Genomic DNA, 25,513 nt, shown 5'->3' on the forward strand with positions numbered 1-25,513 from the left:
GTTGCCTGAATTCACATTGGATTTTGTGCAATGTGCAGCTCAGCGAATCTCCTTTCAGCCCATTGATTTATAATAGCATTCAACCAATGACAGCTAAATCTTTAAATTCTCTATGTTTAGTTTAGGGTTGGTTTTTTTTCTTCTTCTGTCCTCATTTGATAGCAGTAAGATATTAATGTTAATATTTCAGATATATTTCAGTGTGGAATCAACTCCTCCTTTTATTCACCAGCTCTGTGATGGCATGTCTAGTATGTTATGAGTACTTGTTAAATAATGAAAGGAACATTTGGATCACACATGCAATCTTGATCAATGAAATACTACTGACATAAAACATGTAATACTTTGAGAACAAATAATAGTGACTGGGAATTAAAATCACCAATATGTGATTTTATATGTGAAGATATATATGTGAGTTTAGTAGTCACGGTTTTCACAGTTTTGTTTTTTTTAATATGTTTGAGCAGAACCTGATTCCTCCTAAACTTTGACCTTATTCATGAAAACTTTTTCACAAGTCATACTAAAGAAATCAGGTGATTTGATAAACACAAGCCCAGCATCTGGATAATAAATAGTCTGTACACAAGGCAAACAGTCATACTGAGAAAACTTCATGTTATAATTAAAACCTGATTTTAAGCCATGATTTTGAGGTTTTACCGTGATTTTGCTGCCCACTAAAGTGAAAATTCACCCACACCTTGATGCTTTAGAGTCAGGATTATTAAAAAGTATTAGTAAGAAGGAACTCAGATATCTCTGGCTGCTGAACCAGGGTGATCTGCTGTTATGGGGGTGTTGAAAACACACATGCTGAGTTTGTAATTATCTCTTGAGAGTCTCTCAGTTTGCATTCTCATCTATCTATTTTAATCCTTCTGCTACTGTTCTCTATTCAGCTCCTCCTTGTTTTCTCCCTCAGTCATCCTTTCTTTAATAATCACGCTTTGACTATCCACATAAATATTTTTAGTCTCTCCTGCTAAAACTGTCAACTGCACCTGGAGACCTGGTGAATTGATTACTGCTGATTTACTTTTTTAAAATATTTATCTATTTACTTATTGTTGAAGGCTGCACTTTTTGTTTTTAGTGTTATTAATGATGGTTTGTTCTTAGTGATTCTGAAATTGTTTAAAGAAAAACTGCTGAATTGGAAAAGTTCAGCTGGTGTCAAAGTCTGGAAGAAGGATACAATTAGAGAAAAAGGTTTATGTGTTTGTGTAAAGAAACAAAAACTCCAGGAGAGACTGAAATAGGGAGAGAATCAGGGGAGCAAACAAGAAGAGGTAGAGTGAGTGATGGGTACAAAGTGTGTACTTGTCTTAAAGGGGATGTTTCACATGATAACATGTTCTGCAGCATTGCCACCAGCAACCCACTACCCCATCCTCCTTGTCCCCATGGCAAACACACACACACACACACACACACACACACACACACACACACACACACACACACACACACACACACACACACACACACACACACCTGTTATCTCTGCCTTCCCACCACCCAACCAGGCAGGCAGACAAGATTTCTGAAAATAAATAAATAACCTTCAAGAACAACAAGTTATACCGAATTCAGTTCAGTTCATCTATACCAGAAAATATTAGGAGACCGGATATCTGACAACATTTTTTAATGAACTGAAAACTAAAGGATGAAGGTAGGAAGAATAACAGTTCTGATAGGATTTATTTATGCTGCACAATTCAAGCTTTTTCATATTGTAAAGTGGACAGATGAATCCTGGCCAACAATGTTTACTGAGCAGTTGATTAAAACAGGATTTACATAGTAAGGCCATAACTTTTATTTCCGTTTCATCATTATTAAGCAAAGAGATTTTCGTTTGTTTTTATTTTAATGATATTGCAGTTCTTAATGACCAGGCATGTGCTTTGTGCTGTGTAGTGCACTGATCATCACTTTTAGTAGTATATATTAGATGTGTTAGCTTACTTAAAAAAAATCTAATAATAAATCCTTGGATGAGGTTTTTTTGTTTTTTCGAAACACTAAACCCTGCTGTACAGTAGAAATCTGCTATAAAACTTTGCAGTAATATACATCACTTAAATAAATTTGTTATTCAAATGTTGCTGCTCAACATTAGTTATACTACCTAGTTTAACCACTTTACTGTATTGGCTAAATTGTGTAGTAAGCAGTATTGCGGTAAACTTTGCAAAGATGGACGTTGCTGAACTAATGCAGTGGTATCTACAGTCGGCGCTACTTTAGGTCCTGGGTAGCAGACATTATAATCAAGAGATATGGTACTGAAAGAATCCTCAAGAAATTTATGGGGGAATTTTGCAACAGTAAAGACTGTGGTACAATATATATCTTTCAAGGCTGAAAGATTTAAAACCATATTTGTGCAACGTCAGCCAACTTTTAAGTGATTTTTATCAGATTTAACTGGATATGTTCTGTAGTTTTTATGTCCCCTTGACCATTAAAATGAAAGTTAATTGAAAGAGTGCTTCAAAATAACTGCCCAAATAAGTGTCCAGAAGAGTAACAAGACTTGCTTCCTGAAGGAGTCATCAATTTGATAAAGTTCTTTAGTAACAGTTGGCTAAATCCACCTTTATACTGATTGGAAAGCAGCCACGATATCACTCATCTAGCATCTGCTGTATTCCAGAATGTAGTGAGCTAAATCCACAAAGAGCAGTAAAATACAGCAGCAACATAGGTCAGCTGGATTTGCTACACCCCACAACAGACATTATTATCTAAAATTATTTCATTTCTGATTCATTTCACCTGCTTCCCACTACACCAGAACTTAGGGTTCTTTCACCTGCTCTATCCCACTTTAACCCTTGGCTATATTATTCAAGTCACACAATAATTGTAATTTATTAACAGGAGCTCCGATTATCTTTTATTTTTTCCAATGCTCAACATTTCACTTTTTCAAAACCACAAAATAGAAATTTTAGGGCTGAACCTCTTCACTCGTATCCATTATCTATGATTCGGCAGACTGTAATGGAGTTTGTTGTAGCTTTTATACTGGACACTAGACCACTTCATCAGAAGCATGACGTGGCTGCGGTAACAGCCATTTTACAGCGCAGCAGATTTGGCTGATGTGCATGGCAAGTTAAATTACCATGAAGTGGAGCTAGAGTGTTTTTGTGTGTGTATCTGTGAGTGTGTCTAGCAGAATGTGAGAAGCGTGTAATAGGCTCACCTGTCTCTGCCTGCAGACTGATGGGCAGGTGGAGAAAATGAAAGCCAGATGGGAGGAAGAAGCGGTGGAGAAGGGTGGGTAGGGGGTAGATAAGACTGCAAAGACAGGATATGGTGTGGATGCATTCATATTTTATATTTTTACAAAATGGTAATGTGTCGCCTGCTTCAAACTGGAAGTGCAGTTTTAGAGTCTCTTTGGTGGGGTTTGCTAGTATTTTTAGCCGGATGTTCTACTTTTCAACAGTAATGTTTCAAATCTTTCTTTTAGATAGAGCTCACTTTTGACTGACATTGACTGTTTTTATGTATGCTTTTTTTTTTTGGGGGGGGGGGGGGGGGGGACTAGACTGCAAAGATAGGGATGACCTGATGATATTCTCAACCTCACCACAGATAATCACTCTTTAGAGGTTGTGACCACTTTGTCGTGTTCAAAAAGCTTAGGGAAAGGCAGGCCTAAATCCCCCCATTTTTAAATGACTGCTCAATCTCTTTAAAGATCAGATTCTCATATCCTGATGTCAAATCCTTAACAGTGCATTTTTAGTGTATGCAGTGACTAACTCCATGTTGTTTTTGACAGGGTGAAGAGGAGGAACGTGCTGACATTTTGCCCTGTCAGAAGTAAGTTTAATTCTTGTGTGTGTGTGTGTGTGTGTGTGCATGCTTTCTGTAGATCAAAACTCAAATCTGACTTGTTTTCTTGCCTTTATTTACAGTTTAGCTTTATGATGCATTGTGCTGATCGTGTTTTACAAAGTGCATTTAATGTTCACCACAAACAGGCAAAAAAGCTTGTTCCCCTCTTTGTTTTCCTGCCTAACCATGTCAGTAGTGAGATTCATCATCTCGTAAATCTGTCGTGGTGACACATGAAACTTACATCACACCACTTTGACGATGATGGTTTTGACAGTGAGCATTCAAGATTAAATCAGTCAATGTGAGTCCCATGTGGTAAAAATAATGTAAGTGTGAATATACACCTTCAGGTACTTGATGAGATGATGAATATGAAATTTTTTGGCTCTCAAGAAAAAAAATATTTGAAAAAAAAAAAGTAATAAGCGATCCCAGTAGCTCTACTCTTTGAAAAGCTCTGGTCTGCCAGTATGGTGGTCTCTCCTTCTCTGTCAGTAGCATGTCTTCAGCTGTATCTGGTTGCTGTGGTGACATGTGTGTGTCAGCGGTAGGATGTGTGATGTGCTTGTGTGTGCGTGCGCATGGAGCGGCGGGTGTTGAAAGGACTCTGTAGAGGCAGAGTTCCCCTGTCCAGAAATTCCAGCAACACATACATGTCAGTGATCAGATACAGAAACTGTAGGTATGCAGACACTGCACACCTGCATGTATGTACACACATATATACAAGAAATACACAGACAGCACGGACACACACGTCGACAGATATCCAGATTCCATTCAGGCCAATGCCATGCATTCATACTGACAGCTAAGGACTATAAGGTTACACAGGGAAATCCGTGCCTGGAGCAATGCTTTGAACACTAATAGTATTTGTGCACACTTTTCTTCAGTCACAGAGACTTGGAACTAAAAATGTAATGTCATTGAATTAAAGTAAAGAAATGTGAGCATTCTTATTTTGTCAGAATTGTCTTAATGTCTCATAAGTGACAGATAATATTATATTGAAAATTAGCAAATGTAAATTGCTACTCATTCAGTAGCTGCAGTGAAAATGTTGTTGAAGGGCCCTTATTTAAGGACGACTTGACTATAGCTGATGAGAGAGCAGAAAGAATTGGAGATTTGCTTTCCCCAGCCACAGCTCTTTTGTGTAGGTCTTGGGATTTGAACCGAGGACACAAGCCCACACAAGCTTTACTCTTGATAAACAGGTGTAAGGCAATCCAGTTACTCAGAGACTCTCTTTTCGGCATAACTGTAATTGAGTTCAAGTTCAAGAATTAATTCTCCCTTCTGGGACATTTGGCTTGCAGCAAGCCATATCTCATGCAGGATAATCACAATAAACAAAGAGCAGTGAATATTCAGGAGACTGAGACACAGGAGACCGGAAGGTGCGTTACAGGTAAGGTTGATAATGGGAATGGAGATACAGTTGTATTTTTTTTTTTCGATAACTTGAAAACTTTCAATAAAGTGGGATGACTCCGCTCTGAGCATGTAATCCATTTATTCCATGCTATGAAGGTATTGTTATAGAATATTTTACTTTGAGCATTTATTAGTTTGGAGGCATGAAGGAAAGCTAATGAATTCATGTTACGATTTTTAGACAATGCTTCTCAGTTAGCTTGACTTGAAAGCTTGAAAAAAATAGGGGGAGGGGGGGGGGTAATATTTTTTTTAATTTAAATATTTTGGACATGACAAGGATTTGCTTTGTTTGCTATGCTTTGTTACATCTTCACATCAGCTGTTTTCAATATTTTGTTGGAACAGTTCAAAAAAACCTTTAAAGTCCATTTATTTTCCCCGTTAAATGTCACATTTGTGGTTCCCTGTTCATTTTTCATTCGGTGAGTAACATGAGAGTTGTCTTTTTCAGATGAAAAGGGATGGCCTAGTGAAAATATATTTACATGATGGAGGTTATAACCTTTTCGAAGTTGAAATGTCACATTCCCTCTTCCTGTCTTGATAATGCTCTCTGGTCTCTTACTTTTGTGTTCAGAAACAAATGTAACTTTTACATTTGCTTGTATTTTGTAGCTTTATACACACTTTATGCAAGTTTTTGGCCATTTTCCCACTGAATGCATCTAATTTGGTTATATTGCTAAGGGGGAGTTGTCCTTCTGAAGAAATATATCTACTCAAACAGCCCACCCTTCTTTTATATTATGATGGATATCAAATACTAACTGGAAGAAACACACAAGTCCACTGCATAGTTATTGATGCTGTATTCAAAAAAGGCCTTCATGATGTACTATACACATGAGACATTGTCCACAAAACCCAGTTCTTTCATCTTTCTCTCTCTGCAAATGATTCCATTGACATGTAGGTTGGCAAATTCCTCTACACTTACGCAAGTGCATCTACCTCCTTCTGTTTAGTGCATCAGTGTGTAGGGGTGATCTGTAACGTGGGAGTGTGTTTTCATCACTGCGGGTCGTCTGGTCGTCAGAATCCCATTTACTCAGATACATGCATGTATGCGCACGCACATACACAATCAGTCTTTCCACGTGTTTGTTGTACATAGTTGAAAAGCACACTTTTTTTTAGATCATTTCAACATTGATTTATCTACAATGTACCATGTACAGCTCCCAGATTTTTTTGCAAATGCATTTTATCATAAAATTGACTTTGAAATTGACTTTTAGGTTTTGCAGTTGTGAGGAGGGATTTTTGAAATTATTTTTATGTCGCCTTTTTTTGTATCTTTGTGTGTATGTGCACATCTGTGTGTGCGTGTTACCTAAGAGCCTGCTCTGTCCTAATGGATTCAAAATGACCTGAGAGCTCTTTTTAGTTCTCTCATTATGTCAAGCATCAAGAAGTGTGTTTGTTCCTTTTTAGAATAGCTAATACACTTTCATTTAGCCCACAGCAGTGCTTAATAACGTTCATTAGTTACCACTGGGTACAGGGAGATGTCACTGAGTTTTTTCAGTGTTTTAACCCAGTTTTCAGGGGGAAAAAAAGCTAGAGGAGGCTATAGAGTACACTGCAAATCTCTGTAAGCAAATTTAAAAAAATGTATCTTTAATAAGTGTAAAAAAAAAAACCAATTTTAATGGGAATTTAAATTACATTATATATTTGTTGTTGTTGTTTTTTTGTTTTTGTTTCATAGTGTCATTCTTATAGTGTAACTATAAATGACCCTTTACCCATTACCTTATGGCTTAACCTACTTACTCTTTATTTTTAATTCTTGCAATATCACTGGCTCTGACCTATCACTGTTGACATGGGAATGATACGGAATAAGAAATACCAATATAACAATAAGGAGTAATCCCAATTTAAATCACATTATAATGATTGTAACACATCTTTGTAAATTCCCTGTAGGTGAGTGGACCAGTCTGACTGGAAAGTTTGCATAAACTCAGGGCACTGAGTCCCAACATGTATAAGGCATCGAGAAATATTTTATACAAGTTCCACAATCATATATATTATCAATTGATCACTGAATGGGGACCTTATGACTATGTTCACCATGCATGCGTTTATTAACATATGTTTATTTAGTTTGTGCACATTCTACATTTGTTACACTACGTATTTTAACAGTCAGTGCAAATTTTGCATCTTCCCAGTGCAGTTGACTGGCTGCTGATTAATGAGAAGTTATCAAAAGCCACTAAACAAAGTCTAGAAAATAGAGCACCAGAACGCAATGTGGGGATAAGAAAAAAACAATTTGGGTGAGCATCATCATGTCATGAGACATGATTGTCATCAATATTGTTCTGGTAAATTTTCTAGTTTACTATATCCCTTCATTAAAATATTGTACCATGCATTTAAATATTTTATCATGTATGCAGTATATATTATGTATGTATATTTGTGGCGTTCAACAGGATTAGTTGATGACATTAAGAATCCCATGAGGTGTGTAATATTGTAATAAGTCGCAAACCTTTAATTTTACTCAATAAAAAAATGTTCAATTAGCCAACATTATGAGTCAAAGATGTTATTGACCAAACACATGCAAACCCATATGGAAAAGAAATAGAAAAAACTTATAAAAGACTTGCATAAGATGTGGCCTACTTCATATAGTGAATCATATAAGGCTTACATGATTTACTCATGAAAGTGGCCACTTTCTCATTACTTTCATATATTTATTTAGTAAGTATCCAAAACATACAAGTTTCATTTATAGAATTTTTCAAGGGATCTTTTATCTGTTTTCACTCTTAAGATAAGATAAGATAAGATAAGATAAGATAAGATAAGATAAGATAAGATAAGATAAGACTTTATTGATCCCACAACGGGGAAATTTTTGCGTCACCTCAGCTCAGGTACAGATATCACAAGAAAATACAAAAATACAAATAAGTACAATCAATGAAAAAAAGTAAGATACACTATATACAATGGTAGCACACACAGTATGTGACTATGGATATAGTTGGAAATATTGAAGACATAAACTATATAGCTTGATATAGCTATTGTACCACTACTATTCCTATTTATAGACATGTACACACACACATGTACACACTAAATATACATACGTATACATATACATACATATATACCTGCACATGTCCATACACATGGAAGGTCCATTATGCATGACCTTGTATGCTTTTCATACAAGTTTCATGCAAGACAGATACAAACTTTATAAGATTTATATATATCTTTTCCATATGGGAGGGTTTGCTTAGAATACGGAATAATACTAATATAATTATTTATTATATATAAAAGCAGTGGTTTTTCAGTGTAGACATTGAATTTAATGTGATTTGAACAAAATTATGTTGCAGATACAAATTTTGGTGACCGTCAAATTATACACAGGCATGTTGAATGTGACAGGTGAAACAAACATTTTCAGAGATGAATAATTAAAAAATGAAAAGAATTTGAATTAATGATAGGTGATGTTTTTTGTGCAAATTTTCATTGAAATTTACCACCTGTTGGATACATACGACAAATATTTATGCCATAATCACAGTAAGATTATGACTTGCAGTGATTAAATGTTGCACATTGACAAGGCAAAAATTTTAAGGTCTGTGCCACTTGCCATGCTTTTGACCTAGAAATGCTGACAAGGGAGTGATAGGCCAAAGAATTGTATTAACCCAGCCGTGTCCTTACCATTGCTGACAAGAATTTTATTTCTTGCCGTGCTGCTGCGTTAGACAGCTCTGAGTGGAGTGGGCTAACACTAGTGAGAGCAGTATTTCTGCTCTGTAGGATGTGATTGCTGACAAGTGAGTTTTCTTTGGTCTTAAACAATGCTGAGCAGGGATGGGTAAGGCAAGGAATAGAAACAAGTTAGCTATATCATTTCTACATGTTGACAAGGAACAGCTCTGAAATGCGCTAGTCTGCCTGCCCTTGCATCGCTGACACGACACTGGATGTTTGTTGACGAGCTGTTTGCTACTCCCCGCCCATGTCAGCATGGCTAAGGCCACATACACATCTGCTGCCTGAGAAACTTGAGCCCATCTTTCCAGCAGATATTGTTAGTGTCTGCTTGTGTATGCCCATTGACAGGGATTAGCAGCGATGTGTGAGCATAGCTCCTTGGGATGGTCTTGCTTGCTGTTGCAGGTCAATGCATGTGTGTTCTAATGTCCGTCAGTGTTAGTGTGTGATTGTGTGCATGAGTGTTTGCCAGACAGTGGGGGGTTAGGCCTGGATTGCAATAACAATGGAGAGGAATTTAAATGAGAAAAAAGGGGGGGGGGTCAGGGAACGTTTGCAAGGAGGATGGAAAAAGCTTTGGCACTATTGTTATTCTGCCCCTTTGTCATTCTGCTTCTCCATCTCTCTATTACACATCTCTTGGTCTCTGTTCCTCACACTCCAGACTCCCAGATGTCTCATATAAGTCACTCTGTCAGCTCTTGATTTGATCCCAAACTTATTACTGTTTTTGTGATTTCACTAAACAAGTTTTGTGTTCTACCAATGCTTCCACTGTGTTGACAGAATGGGCTGATTAACTAATGATCTGCTCACTTTTGATACTACTCAGTGACTTACAGTTTTTTCTGTAGCACTGTTTGCCATCCATTGTGTTTCCTTTTCAGCAACACAAAAAGGTAATGGATTTCAGAGTTACACGATGCATGCCAGAGAAGTTGTTAGTCCCAGCAGCTGGTTAAATCCCCAACCCCAGGTGTTGGGGATTTACGTTTGCCCTCAGTTGATGTAGCACTTTCCCCCTGCCATAACATGGCTGCATAGGTCTACAGGGACACAGTAAAGTAAGAAAAGAGACAGCGATAACTTCCATACAGACGAGACAGCAGTCTGATTCCTTTTCTGACATGCAGCTGTCACAAAAATAAAAGACAAGCAATAAAAAAAATGCACTGAAGAAGTAGGGCTTTTCACATGACAGCTAAAACGTCTTACTGGGAGACATCGAGAATCTGGAACTTGCTGTCTAAAAGTTGCCGAGGGCTGGTATCAGTATAGCCACACAAAAAATAAAGACTGGCAAGACTTGTTTCGTACTTTATTATGAACTGGCTTAATGTGACCTCTCTACTTCAACACTGTGATTTCATATTCTGCTTATATATGATCAACTTGGGTACAAAATCGAGTTTTTTCCAGGACAAGCGAGTTGGAGTGACACTCGTGTGACAATCGTGTAACATTTCAGGCCAACTCCAGATGGCTTTTGTACTGCAGTCCAGTTTAGTCAAGTTGCTAATACAATCTTGTACTACATATCCAAGCTTAATACACGTTCAGAATTTGTGCGACTCGGTGTGTCTGTCATATACACAGGCATACTTGCTTTCTATCCACATCTCTGTACACGCCGCCCCCACACACCCACCACCCCCACCCCTTTGCTCTGTTGCGGCTCTAATTGCGATCAATTAGGAAACTTCAGAAGGCTGAAATAGGAGCTGTGACAAGGGGCATCCGCTGAGCTGGCAGCGAGAGAGAGAGAGAGAGAGGCAGGGAGGGAAAGAGAAATGAGAAGAATGAGAATGAGTGGAGGAGGAGAGGGAAAACGGTGATATAGGAGTGGAAAGAGGCTGCGGAGGGGGGCAGGAGAGCGGAGTCCAAGTTGGTGTCGAGAGATGAGCTAATGGTAATGGCGTGATTGATGTGGCCACAGCAGCTGAAAGTCACATCGTTTTTCATGCCAGGTATTGATTCCTGACAACCTCTTGTTAGCTTTGGGGCGCAGCAGATTGGGCATGGCACAAACAGCGCCATGGTAGGGGTTTTATTCCCATCTGAAATGTATGCTGTTATACTGCTGAAAGGTGCTTTGAACAAAAGCATCTTACTCTAAATTCGGAGCATGTCAGCTGTAAAAAAAAAGACAGAGCTGCAAACTGATTTTAGTAAGGAGTTGTACTGCTGAGCATAAAATTCTGTTTTATATTTTGATTTTAATTCATGAGATTTTACATAAATAAAGGATGTGCAGGTCACGTTAGCATTACAAGTCTGTTGCTTCATATAACAGAAATATGAAATATCTACCATTATGTGTCTGGCTTTGAGAAAAGGTTTAGGCGTGTAAAGGAAATTCAAAATGTCAACACATTGGCAGTACAACTTGCAAATGTACACTGAGCTGGAGGCATTTTGGTGACAGGCTTGTGTTCAGTCACTGCAAAAGCAATCTGAGAACCCATCAGCTATATGTAGATATCTATTTGTAGAAATTTCTGCCAAAGTGACTCATGGTTAACAGTGATATTGCATTTTTAGTCCGTATATTTACCTAAAAGAAATAAAAAGTGAAAAGGTTGCATAATTATTCTGTGCATCTTGTAATTCGGTGCCTGCATCCATAACTTTCCCCCCTTTCATTAGGCAAATAAATTGATAATTTGCTTGTCACTACACTTGTATTTTTGACAGCATTCGGATATGGGAAAAATGAAGTGCCTCTTTGCAACTTAAGCTCTTCAGAACAGCAATTCTCTTCAAGACCGTCAGGACAAAGGCAGCTGATCAAACAGAAACTGAAGTCTCAACCTTGCCTTTTTCTGATTCTCACTGTGTTTGCATATGCAATACAGACTGGGCCCTAAACATCATCTCCAAGACATTTTGGCTTGAACAGTCTTACAGAAAAACAAGGAACTTCCAGTACGAGTCAAGTATTCCCCCCCCCAGGGCAAAGCTTATAAATAGCATTATTATCCGGAAATTTTCCTTCACAGAGGCTACAGCGTACTGGTTGCCTTTAGCTTTCTGAGGCAACAGCTGAAGAATGTTTCGACCACAGCGATTCTACACGAATCATGTTATTTCACGCAGAGCTTGACTTGCAGATAAAAACAAGCTTGTTGTGAATACACTGAATGGTAATTTTTGAACAGTTTATATCACAAATATCATACTTTGTTTCTAGCCTTGAGCATGTTAAGTGTTTCCAATCTTGATTATTTTTTTTTCTTTTGTAAAAACAGAAAAAGATGTTCTTGATACATATACTAGAAGCTGAGAGCCACTGGTGTCTTGTTTAGCTGGATTGCCTTGGGGTATGCAGAGCCTTTTATCTTGTCAACCTAATGTATGTGTGTGCATGTGTGTAGGACAGGAAGAGAGAGAGAGAGAACAAGAGAGAGAGAGAGAGCAAGTGAGGAGATAGGCGGATCAATACTAAGCCGTCAGGAGGTCTGCTACTCCCAGAGAGAGAGGGAACAGGACACCCAGCTGAGAGTGGAGAGGGTGAAAGTAATAGACTGAGAGAGACAAAGAGTGAAGAGGAGGAAGGGGTGAAGTAAGAGTGGAGAAGGAAAAGATGGGGGCGAGATGGATGGACAGTGGAAAAGCAACAGGGAAAAGGACACGGGGATGGAAATAGGAAGGGAGAATAGATGTGGCCGGTGATAAATGAACAGATAGAAGGGACAGGAAGAACATGGGGAGAAGAATAATGTAGCTGAAAACCAGAAGAATGTGATGGAAAAGGGGTGAGGAAAAGGGCAAGTGCAGGGTTACAGTGTAAGTTACTGTTGACCCTGAAGTGCAAAACACACCGACATTTCAGAAAACTAAACTAAACACTTTGACACAAACAGCAACTGAGTATTTGTCATTGTGTTTTTGATTTGTTCTTGTTTCGAGGCTCTTTTATGTTGAACAGGTGTCCGTTTGTCTGTAAGGAACTAAGTAAAATTTAGTTACAAAAAGGGCTCTTGTTTTAAAAAAAAAATCCAATTAGGTTATTTGTGTATTTTTGAAACTCGATCTTTGAATAATATAAAAGTACACCCCCCACCGCCGACACACACACACACACACACACACACACACACACACACACACACACACACACACACACACACACACACACACACACACACACAAAAGATGTGATTTACAGAGATACAAGAAAAAAACAAATATTCATGTTGTGTTACAGATGTAGGGGCTCAAGAGTTGGGAGTTCGGCTTGTAATCGGAAGGTTGCCGGTTCGAGCCCCGGCTTAGACAGTCTCGGTCGTTGTGTCCTTGGTCAAGACACTTCACCTGCCGCCTACTGGTGTTGGCCAGAAGGGCCGATGGCGCGATATGGCAGCCTCGCTTCTGTCAGTCTGCCCCAGGGCAGCTGTGGCTACAACTCCACCAGTGTATGAATGTGTGTGTGAATGGGTGGATGACTGGGTGTGTAAAGCGCTTTGGGGTCCCTAGGGGGGACTAGTAAAAACGCTATACAAATACAGGCCATTTACCATTTACCATGTACAAGGGAAAAAAGTATGTACACAACAAGAGTATATTACTTGTATCTCTGTAAATCAACATCTGCTGGGATTTAAACCTTAAACTGTGACAGTGTGAGGGGTCATGCACGAGCTTCTCGTTATCCAAATTATAAAAAAAAAAGACTTGGTATTTTTAACATGCGTTTGATGCATAATTAAAGTGAAAATAAACATCAAATAAGGAAGGAAGTGAAACTGTAATGCATAAGAGCTAAAAGGTTCGACTTGACACTCATAATGAATATTTAAACCCTGGTGACCGTAACTCTTTAAATGATTCATTGTTCTCCCACATATCTATTTTTAGATCCTTTGTCTTAAAAAAAAAAAATCCTGTTTCAACTCTTCATGTTCTTCTCTTTCTTCTTCTGACACATTTTTTCAGCTGCTGGTTTCATACTTTTTAAAAAAATGTCAACCATGACAGATAGCAATGACTTATTAGCCTGCCAGCTGCGAATAGAAAGAAAGACAGAAAGAAATGAAGAAAGAGAAAAGACAGGAAAAATCATCTGCAAATTATCTGTGAATATCATCAGCTGTAATTATCTATCCGCAGTGTATTTCAGCTAGTGATGATTAAAATTCTTAATGGGCTCCGGGAATAGTATTATTTAACGTAGGGGAGTAAAATTGGGAATAATACACCATTATTACAAAATGAATTCGGCATGAAGAATTTCAATTGACTTTTGTTATACTTGGGCCAATAATGACCCAGGTTCCTTAATGAAAGAAATGACTGTGAGGCATAACACAGTTTTTTTTTAAATGAAGTAAAGGAACGTAATGAAACGTCTCCTCCTCACTATTGCTTTATCTGGTTTGTAACAAGCATGAAAGCAAAATGAGCATTTTATGCTTTAATATAGAATTTCAAAGGAGTCTGTATTGCTAATCAGGAGGTCAGGACAGTGGAGGAGATTACAATCAAAGATGAATTGTAAAATTGCCACATTATAGGTACAGGTAAGGATGGGTATTAAGTGATTGCGCATGGGTGGGCTTTGTTTAACTTATTGCATACTTGCAATGTAATATATGGGGAGACCCAAATAGTAAAAAACCCCAAAACGTTGTAAATCTGTGCATTTTCATGAGTTTTGATGCTAAACTGCAAGAAGATTAATGATTCCTTCATAAGCTAGGTTATCTAATATTAGACATATTCAATGATGAAGACCAACAGCCTCGTTTATAAGACAATATGCCTTTCTAACCTGCATCTCTCTTTCTATCTGAAGGTTAGGGCTCACAGGGGAGGAAAGGGATCAGGTTACACTAATGCATCATGGCTGCTGGAGGACACACACGCACATGCCTCGTCACACTCTGTCTCACCTTATCTCTCTTTCTCTTTCTCTCACGCACACACCCTTGTGTGCTGATACCCTTGTACAGGTTTAAAGCATGGCCGTGGCCTTGTGTTATTGCAAGCTGCAAGCACTCTGCCGTCTGTCTCAGGGTAAATCACTTGTCTCTAAAAATAAACTGAAGTCATATACGATCAAAAGAGGCCTGGTGGAGGTTAAACAGTGGCAGATCAGTTTATTTCAACATAAGCTCGTGTTAATGAGATTAAACTTACATTATGGGAAAACCTGAGATACAGCTTTGTACTTGTGATTTCACTCTGTGTTCAAGTGCTCATTCCTAATCTGGACAAATTGTTTTTGTTGGAAAGGAATTTCATGTCACACATCAGAGAAAAAATGGTCACTGCCATCCTGTAACTTTTTCAGTTCAATTCAATTGTATTTATACAGCCCCAAATCACAGCAACAGTCGCCTCAACGTGCTTTATATTGTAAGGTGGACCCTACAATAACATAGAGAAAAATCCAACAATCATACGACCACCTATGAGCAAGCACTTTGGCGACAGTGGGAAGGAAAACCCCCCTTTTAACAGGAAGAAACCTCCAGCAGAACCAGGGAGGGGCGGTCATCTGCCGCGACCGGTTGGGGTGAGAGAAGGAAGACGAGATAAAGGATAACTGTCAACTTATTTGGTGATGGTCATATGATTGTTGGGTTTTTCTCTTTTTTTTATTTTTTTTTTGGTAGGGTCTAACTTGCAATATAAAGCATCTTGAGGCGACTGTTGTTGTGATTTGGTGCTGTATAAATAAAATTGAATTGAACTGAATTGATGGGGCGATGTCAGTCAACAAGGCTCCATATTAGCAAGTATCAGAATCAGAATCGTGTTTATTGGCCATGTATATGCACAGACACATACAGGGAATTTGATTCTGGTGACTCTCAAGCACAGCAATGTAAATCACAACAATATGTAAACAGCACAATACACACACACACACACACACACACACGCACACGTGTGTATATATACATGTACACATGCATACACATACATACACAAAGCTGTGCAAACCAACCATAAATGACAGAAATGAAATTAAGCATAGCATGAATGTATAAATGAAGTATAGATGTTCAGCTAATATATCAACTCTAAAGTACACGTTTTACACATCTTAAATTTATCAAAATGATTTTTACCTCTGTATTCCCCAATACATTATGATAATATTACTGAAATTATTAGTTCACAGTTATTTTTAGAGTTATTGACTTATAATTTTACAGGCTCTAATATAACTCCCCAGAATTTATTGGAATGAAAAGACAAAACATGCTGACCCCATATGTTCTTTATCTGCAAGTATGACGCATTTACAGCCAACAAATTGTTTATATTATATTTGTGACTTGTGTACAACTCTTGAGAAAAGCCAGCAGTTCATGTGGAGATCCAAAAAGTGCCTCTGGATTAGCAGAATGGGGTGGTGTTTCTGTTTTTAAGAAGCAGGACCAGAGGGGTGTGCTCCAATTACATGGGGATAACACTGCTCAGCCTCCCTGAGAAGATCTATGCCAGGATACTTACAGGACAGTCCTGTTAGTCAAACCTTGGATTCAGAAGGAAAACATTGTGGTTTATGTCAGGGTCTTGGAATGCTGGACCAGTGCTTTATCTTGTTGAGGATATTTGAGGATGCGTGGGAGTTTGCTCAACCAGTCTACATGTGTTTTGTGAACTTGGAGAAAACATTCTGTCATGGGAGACCCTGTGCGCGTGTGTGTGTGTGTGTGTGTGCGTGTGTGTGCGTGTGCGTGTGTGTGTGTGTGTGTGTGTGTTTGAGCAGAGACTTTGGGGGGAAAAGGGTATCTGGGCCGTTCAGACCCTGTAAAACTGCTGTGGGAGACTGATCTATATTGCAGGTAATAAGTCAGACCTGTCGATCCCATATGGGGCTTAGTGTGTCTGACTAAAATGCCTCTTGTGTGGTGAGATGTTCCTCAACAAGGAACCTAGAGGACACCCTGGGACAGACTGGAAAGATTGTATTTCTTAGCTGGTTTGGGAACCCCTTGGTGTCTCCCCAGGTGAGCTGGAGGATTTGGCCATGGGAGGGAAGTCTTAAACTACTGCCCCCATGACCCAGCCCCAAAGAAGCAGCAGATGAATGGTGATTCATTCTTGGGTATTTGGTTTAGTGCTGCGGGTGGTTGATTTACCATAGTAATACTAAATTACCCTAAAGAGCTAAAGAACATATCACCACATTTGCAATACAGGATCATTTCAAACCAGGTTAATTTTGATATTTCAAATTAATGAAGTCAAATGTCATACTTTGAGGTCATACATTAGCCACGACATTGTGAGTAACAACTATTTGTGATACAGGGTGATGCCTACATTATTTGGTATGTATTTTTAAGTAGTGTAGTTTACACCTCACTTCTAGTTTTTGTACTATTGTTTGTGTTTTTTTTCAACGATTGCATTGCCATTTACCATAATAATACAAAACATATCATCTGTTTATAACATTGTGAAATTAAAAGTTTAGCTTTACTTTCAATCAGCAGTTCATTTGGATCAGAGGGAAAGAGTCAGTGTGTGTTAAAGGCCACCCCAAATTCAGCTTGCTAATAGTGCATTTCTTCTATCAGTAACGTATTCATCATCGTCCAATCCCCACTGTCGATCACTTTGTGCAACGGTTGCAGTTACCCACTGGGTCATGCAAATCGCCATGAGTGTGCGTTTGAAACTGCGTGTGCACCAGACTTAATCTCCTAATGTGGAGCCATCATTCATCCATTTAGCTGTACATTAGTTTGTTAGTCAATTACGCGCCCTTGTTGAGTCAACAGCTTGGCATTTCCATCATGTTGGTTCGTCTAAGCAAACAAACGAAGTACTCCCCTTGGACTTATGGAGATGTTACAAGAAGACTTTTCAGTATTCTTATTTTCATTTTTAGTATTAACACAATAATCCGTTTCACTATGAATTGGTCCGTCTCAGTGAAAGCACCTTGGTGTGAAGTCCATTTATAGTTCAAACACACTGGGAAACACTTTCACATTCTCATTCAGCTGGTAAAAACCTATAAATGACTTTCCATGAAATTTCCACTGGAACACTGGTCACTTCTTAATAGTAAAGGTCAACGGTGAAAGTGCAGAAGGATTATGTTCTCTCTGAATGTCATTCTTTCCCTTATATACATGTGCACACACATGCACAGACACACACACGCGCATTCTCTCTCACACACTCACACACTTTCGCTCTCTCTCCCAAGTCTAGTGATAGGGCCTTATTGTGTGAGCCAGAGGAAATGCAGACACAGCAGAGGACAAGCCATCCATTGATCTGAGTATAGACTCGTCTCGTTCTCAGCCTCTTTTCTCCCTTCTCTCGAGCTGCTACCCCGCACTGTCTCTGCCTTTCCAACCCATTGCAACCCCTTGTTTTTCTCTGCTCTTTGTGTTATCTGCACTCCACTGTCCTACACATATATATTTTTTGTCACCCTATGATCGACCACCCTCTGTGTCTCTATATTATCACCTTCTATCTGTAGGCCATTTCTACTGCTTTTGTAGCTACTTGCCTTCTTGGACTAACCATGCTTTCTCCCACACTCTTGTCTTTATTTCTTTTTATTCCAAAAATAATCTATCTCTTTGCTCTTCCCTTCACTCAGCTTCACCTTCTATATATATATATATATATATATATTCCCACTAATCCTTATTTCCTCATGTTTCATTATTTTTTTAAGGTAATATTCAGGTGAAGTCTGCAAGTTAAAAAAGAAAACAAAAAACAAAACAGAAAGTAGTACACAAGAGGAGGAAATACAAAGTTAAATGCTTGACTGAGGAGGAAGTAAGGAAGTGGCAGAAATAGACAAAGAAAATGAGAAGAGGAATCTATCTGTGAAGAAAGGAAACATAACATGCTATGGAGATAAAGGAAGAACAATTAAAATAACGAAAGAAGTAGAAGAAAGGACAGAAGAAAGAACACCTGATGAGAAGCGGTAGTTCAAATGTCTTGGAGCTATGCCAGTAAAACCAAGCACAGAGAGAAACTGATGTACTGAACGCATCCACCCCCTTGCACACACATACACAGCACAGCCTCAGTAACGGCATAGCTCACGGCTAAAGTAACCCTCAAGTGACTGGTGAGCCTCAGAACTAGCTGCTCTTGAACGTCCCTTATCTCCTTCACCTCCCCTCTTCTTTCCTTTCCTCGCTGCTTCAGCAAATTCCCTCTTCACCTCGCTCCTTCACCTTCTCCCTCCCCTCTTCTTTCTCCGCACTGACACTCCTGTCTCCCTCCCTCCCTTCGGTCCTCCATCCTCCTTTCTGCTTCCTCTGTGCCTTGCTCCCTTCCTGCTGCACAGGCTTTTATATGATCCATGTGGACCTCCCTAATGACATGTGGAACTCTGTGTGTGCGATCGTGTGTCTGTGAGTATGCGTGTGTTAAAGGTGCTGACATGTGCATGTGTGTGTATCTGTGTATGTGTATTTGAAGTGCTGACATGTGCGTGTGTGATGGAGGTACTGATCGTAGTGTGGTTCTCCTACTGAAGTTTTGCCGACAGCTTTTTACTTTTGAAAAGGGCAGTGACGAGAGCTGGTGGGTAGTGAGGGGAGGGGGTGGGGAGGTAGTGAGGGCTCGATGGCTGTGGAAGACAAAGGTAGAAAAAAAAAGAAAGCAAGAAAAGATTGCAGGAGAAGTCAAGAAAGGAGCTAAGCTAATGTTGGGAGGCATGAAGGATCACAAATTGTTGAAAAGTGAACATGAGTAACTGCACTGCTGTCTCGTGTTCTCCTTTTTGTTTTTTCAGTGTCACGGCATTATGGCAAACAGCTCTTTGAAATGTGTTGCAGAAAGTTGAAATATTACAGGAAGAATAGTCTGAAACCAACAGGAAGAATGGGATGGGGTGAGGAGGAGGAAAGGAAAGAAAAAGACAGAGGAAAATAGAGGGTGCAGGGTGCTCGGCATACATAAAGTGCTGGAAATATCATGTTTCCTCCTTTCAAGCCCGCAATGAGATGAGAGGACACCAAGAGAGACAGAGAAAGGAGAGGTGACAGGATTTTGTCACAGTGAAACGAGCTCTCTTGGAAGATGACAAGTTTTAAAGAGGACTGATTGGGGCTTTAAGCGTTTCTTAAGAACTCCCCTTGACTGAAAAGACTGACCACCTGCACACATGCTGGGAAGTGCTTCTCTAAAGTGATTCATGCAGCGTATTTTCAGTCACACTCAGCTTATGGCCAATGGTAGAATGCTGACATTTCATATTTGAGGAAACCAGTTTTTCACAATTACAGATTTAAAGATTGGTCCCTGAAACATTAATTACTGCCACATCACACTTAACAGAAGATATACATGTGAAATAAGAAATTACTAGGCAGAAATGATCAATTTCAGTGAAGTTGGAAAGAAAAAAAAAACAATTAAAAGATGTGCCAAAACTAAAAGCTTCTTCCAACTCTGATTCTAAACCCTGTGTTCTACAGTAGATTCAGAGTTCACACTGCAATAATTTAAATGTGTAACAGATAAATTAAAAACGAAATAAACTTTTAAAAAAATCATAGAGTGGGTCAAATGCACCTCTTTGACATGGTTTTTGTGCATACTTGTTTGACCGATTCAGTTTAGGTCAGCCGTGCATTTATAAACTTATGGTTTTTACTGCTGAGTCTTAACATATGGTGAATTCCTTCCAACTCCCAGAAAAATAAGTGTAACATTTACAGCCCTGGGTTGACATTACATATAGTGTCAGTAAAGACCTACATGTTAACCGTAACCATGGTGACAGTAGTCCCACAAATTTAAGCTGAAATATATCAGTGGATTGTTGGATATAACTGTTGGATGCTGGAATTGAAATTTATTACATAAGCAGAATTGATTGACTTAGAAGAGATTAAAAATAAATTATTTTTAAGGACAATTAAATAGACATGCTTGTTTAATTAAATGAAAACATCCCTTTACCTTTGAATTCTATATTTTGCTATATATATTATAACTCAGTATTTTTATATATGTGAAGTATGTGGGGATTAAAGTGTTTTTGTGTCTGTTTTTGTTGTTGTTGTTTTTTTCTATTTTAGTTTTTACCAAAGTCAATACAAGGCTCATTTAACCATAAACCATATCTTGAAGTATAAAAAAGTGGACCATAGAAATATCACGCACAGTATATCTTCAATAAATTGTTAAAATGCCCATACAAAGATTTTATCTGATGAAGGTAGGAATATTTTCTGGATGATTTGTACTTTTTAAAAGTTGTATTTATTTATACTTAAAACAAAAGCAGACTTTGTTGGACAGATGAGCTGACCTCTAATGAAACTAAACCGATACCTCTGTGAAAGAGACATCTAAAACACGAAGCTTTGGTTTGGCTCAGAGCTTTTCAGTCAGTATTAATGAGGTAAGAAAAAAAATCCACAAAAGGCTGTATTGAAGTGGGAAGTGAATGTATAGGAGAGAGAAGAGGTATAGAGGGAAGCTTTCTCTTTGTCTTTTCAATCTTGCTTGAAATATCTTTCATAGACTTGTTCATTTATATCTTGAATGTGTTTCCATTATAGCTACCAGTTGGTATCTAAAGTAAAAAAGTAAGAAAATTAGAAACGTGACTGGACTGTAGTCAAGCGCTATAGGCAGCAGTATACCTGTGCTTTGCATTTTTCCAAATCCAGATGTTTTTCTCTTAAGCTTAAATGTGTTTTTGAATTGTGTTTTTCTTTTTTTTCCCCCACAATGCCTCATTTGCAGGGATACATAGCAGTCCTTCAGTGGCCTGATGAAACAAGCTCTATGTGTTTAAACTGTAGCATGTCTTTGAAGTGATACAGACATGTTTGAAAGATGAAAGGAAGAAAAGAGAACATATTGTAGACCAGTTGTCTACTGTTATAAACTTTTAGACAGCAACACACACCGCAGTCTAAGAGTTTGCCCACAGTCAAAAGCACTCACAGAGACTGATCATGAAATGCATGCATCACACTTGTGATTTGTGAAGCTACCACTCTGCTCTTTTACCCTGTGAGGGCAGTACAGATAAGTGTTCTGCAAGTGTTTAACTATTTATGTAAGGCATTTCATAATAACCTTTACGAAGGTAATTTCTCAAATGTTCAGACAACCTTTGTATTAAATTCCAAACCTGTTAAATAATGTGAAAATCTGCTTGAATTGCATCTTGTACAAGAACATATTTTGAGTTATTTTCAGTTGTTTAAACTGTTATTTTGAGAAATACAGAATAGCTGTATGTATGTCTAAAACAGATCTAACATTTACACTGTGGCTTTCTTTTTTCCAATGTTTTTCATAAATGACTGTGGGGTCCCAAAGGTTGATGTAGGAAATCTTTGACAGTTTGCTAGTTAAGAGTGATTGATGCCTGTCTCCCTATCAGCTGTTAAGCAGGGATGAGGGAGAACTGGTGATGCAAATCACATTGGATGCTGCCTGCTGGCATCTGACTTCAGGAATGGTAATTAAAAACACATTATGACAAAGACAACATCTGGTGGTGCATTTGAAGTGTCAACCCAACAGTAGTGCAGCGCTACATTACCCTGGCAGAACATGCACAAAAGATTAAAGGTATCCTGCAAAACTGCAGACTCTATTTCAAACCATGAAAAATGACAAGCAAACAGTGTTAAAATTAAAATCATATTTTCTCCTGCTTGATGGTGCTTTGTGGAAAGTAAAAAACAATCACAAAGTAATTAGTTTCATTGCCATGGTGCTTTCCAACTCACTGAAAATTTGCTTTGAATTTTGTGCAATATTTGTTCCTTTTTCATTTATGTTGATTTACGCTACCATTAATTTGAAACAAATGAAATATTATCAGTGCGTAAATGAATGGAAAGCCTGCTATATCTCAGTGAACTTAATAATTAAGCAACTGGCAAATGCAATTTTCTTCCAAGTGACGCTAAGTAATCAGAGTGTCAAGTCTGGTGGGTCATGACTGTACCGTCCAAGATAAGAATATAAGGGATGTTTCTCCATTACATTTGCTTAATTCTTTATATATTGTGAAGACCTCAACCCTCTTTGCTTTCATAGTGGATCAAAGCAAAGACATTTCTTGCAAATGTTCATCGCTTCATTGTGGCAGATGTGCTATATGAAAAAAACAAAAAAAGACGTAGCACAATTTTAAAGGGAGGCAGTTGTACAGTGTTCTTGTTTTGAGCTTCTTGGTCAACCTTTATTTGTGGAGTTTGTAGTAAAATTAGTTTTGTGATGGACTAGTGACCTGTGCTGGGCATATCAAGTTTGGTAGTTTCTATAGAAAAAATAAGCAGTGATAGTTGTTTGCATGCATGTGCTGGGCAGTTATGTAAAGCATTTCACTAATCTTTCATGTTGTATCACATACTTGGTGGTGATAAGGCCAAAATCAAATCAAGTTTGTCAAAGGTCCTCAAGGTGAGACAAAATTACAAATATCTCAAAGGCTAATGTCAAATGTGAATCAATGTAACAGTTCCCAAAAATAAAACTTAAAACCACACACACGGTAAATGGCCTGTATTTGTATAGCGTTTTTACGAGCCCCCCTAAGGACCCCAAAGCGCTTTACACACCCAGTCATCCACCCATTCACACACTGGTGGAGGGAAGCTACAGTTGTAGCCACAGCTACCCTGGGGCAGACTGACAGAAGCGAGGCTGCCATATCGCGCCATCGGCCCTTCTGGCCAACACCAGTAGGCAGCAGGTGAAGTGTCTTGCCCAAGGACACAACGACCGAGACTGTCTAAGCCGGGGCTCGAACCGGCAACCTTCCTATGACAAGCCGAACTCCCAACTCTTGAGCCACGATCACCACGATATTTATTTCTTTTTATTCTCTCTCTTTCAAACACAAAAGAGAGAGAAAAAACACAGCATTTTGAAGTGTATAGTAAGAGCAGCACATCATTCTAGTGTAAGATGGCATTTCAATCCAGTCTAAAAACATTCACAGATATACTGAAACTTTTGACAGTGCAATTAAAGGTATCGGAAGTATTTCAAAATCTTATTTAATTCCTTTGAAGATTTTTGGGTGGTGCAGGGACTAGACTGTCATTCCCCACTGAGTAAAATTAAAAGTGGATTATTATTTTATAATCTTTTGTCCATGACACCATCCAAACATGTGCACAGTGTGTGTCTCTGTGTGTGTTTGCTAAGCCACTTAACACTGACCTATGAATCATTCAAACAGAAAAAAGTATCTAACTCAAGGGATGAACCAGTTAGCAAAGAACTAACTAAAATTGTATATTTATGAAAACAAATTGATTCCTAAAGACTTGTTTGTTGAAAGTTTGGCCCATCTCAGCATTGTGTGCAGTGTTTCCTTAAAAAAAAAATGAGGAAACTGGACAAGCGGAGGACAGAAGAAGTAGGGGGAAGCCCAACAAACAAACAAACAAAAACAAAACTATTTACAGCAAACGAACAGTATCCAAATGCATCTGACCTGACCTTCAGTTGATCCATGTATTATTTGATGAAGCCTCGTTGGGAATGGTCTCAGTGGCTGTCAAGGACTTATTCTTAAGGAAAACATGGGAGAAGAGGTGGAGGTACGCCAAATTACACAAAAACTGGACTGAACATCACTGGCAATAGTCAAAGGAGCTTGCAAAGAAAAGCGTCTGGACTTCTTTAAGTTGCTTGAAGACCACGGAGGCCGTGGAGACTGTCAGAAAACGACTACAAGAAGACAGCTCCTTGGAGGACAGGATCAACTTCACACCCGATCAGATCTGCACACTGTTAGACCTCTGCCTCACCACTACATACACTCAACAAAAATATAAACGCAACACCTTTGTTACTGCTCCCATTCCCCATGGGATGGACGTAGAGACCTAAAATTCATTCCAGATACACAATATAACCATCCCTCCCAAACAGTGGTCACAAATCAGTCCAAATGTGTGGTAGTGGGCACATCTGCTATATTGAGATAATCCATCCCACCTCACAGGTGTGCCACATCAGGATGCTGATCTGACATCATGAGTAGTGCACAGGTGTACCTCAGACTGCCCACAACAAAAGGCCACCCTGGAATGTGCAGTTTTGTCTCACAGCAAAATGCCACAGATGCCACAAGCAATGAGGGAGCGTGCAATTGGCATGCTGACAGCAGGAATGTCAACCAGATCTGTCGCCCGTGCATTGAATGTTCATTTCTCAACCATAAGCCGTCTCCACAGGCGTTTCAGAGAATATGGCAGCACATCCAACCGGCCTCACAACCGCAGACCTCGTGTAACCACACCAGCCCAGGACCTCCACATCCAGCAGGTTCACTTCCAAGATCGTCTGAGACCAACCACCCAGACAGCTGCTGGAACAATTGGTTTGCACAACCAAACAATTTCTGCACAAACTGTCAGAAACCGTCTCAGGGACGCTCAACTGCATGCCCGTCGTCCTCATCGGGGTCTTGACCTGACTCCAGCTCGTC

The 25,513-nt window shown here is 38.9% G+C and overlaps 1 protein-coding gene across 1 annotated transcript in view; it reads left to right on the forward strand.

Moving 5' to 3' along the window:
• cntfr (ciliary neurotrophic factor receptor) overlaps window positions 1–25,513 on the forward strand; it is a 229,418-nt gene that overhangs the window by 28,783 nt on the left and 175,122 nt on the right. The window contains exon 2 of the mRNA XM_080865436.1: window positions 3,812–3,852. The gene's annotated coding sequence lies outside the window, so the exon portion shown is untranslated. The remainder of the gene's footprint in view (window positions 1–3,811; window positions 3,853–25,513) is intronic.

The sequence above is a fragment of the Rhamphochromis sp. 'chilingali' genome (genome assembly GCF_963969265.1).
Source record: "Rhamphochromis sp. 'chilingali' genome assembly, chromosome: 2".
Lineage (NCBI taxonomy): Eukaryota > Metazoa > Chordata > Actinopteri > Cichliformes > Cichlidae > Rhamphochromis > Rhamphochromis sp. 'chilingali'.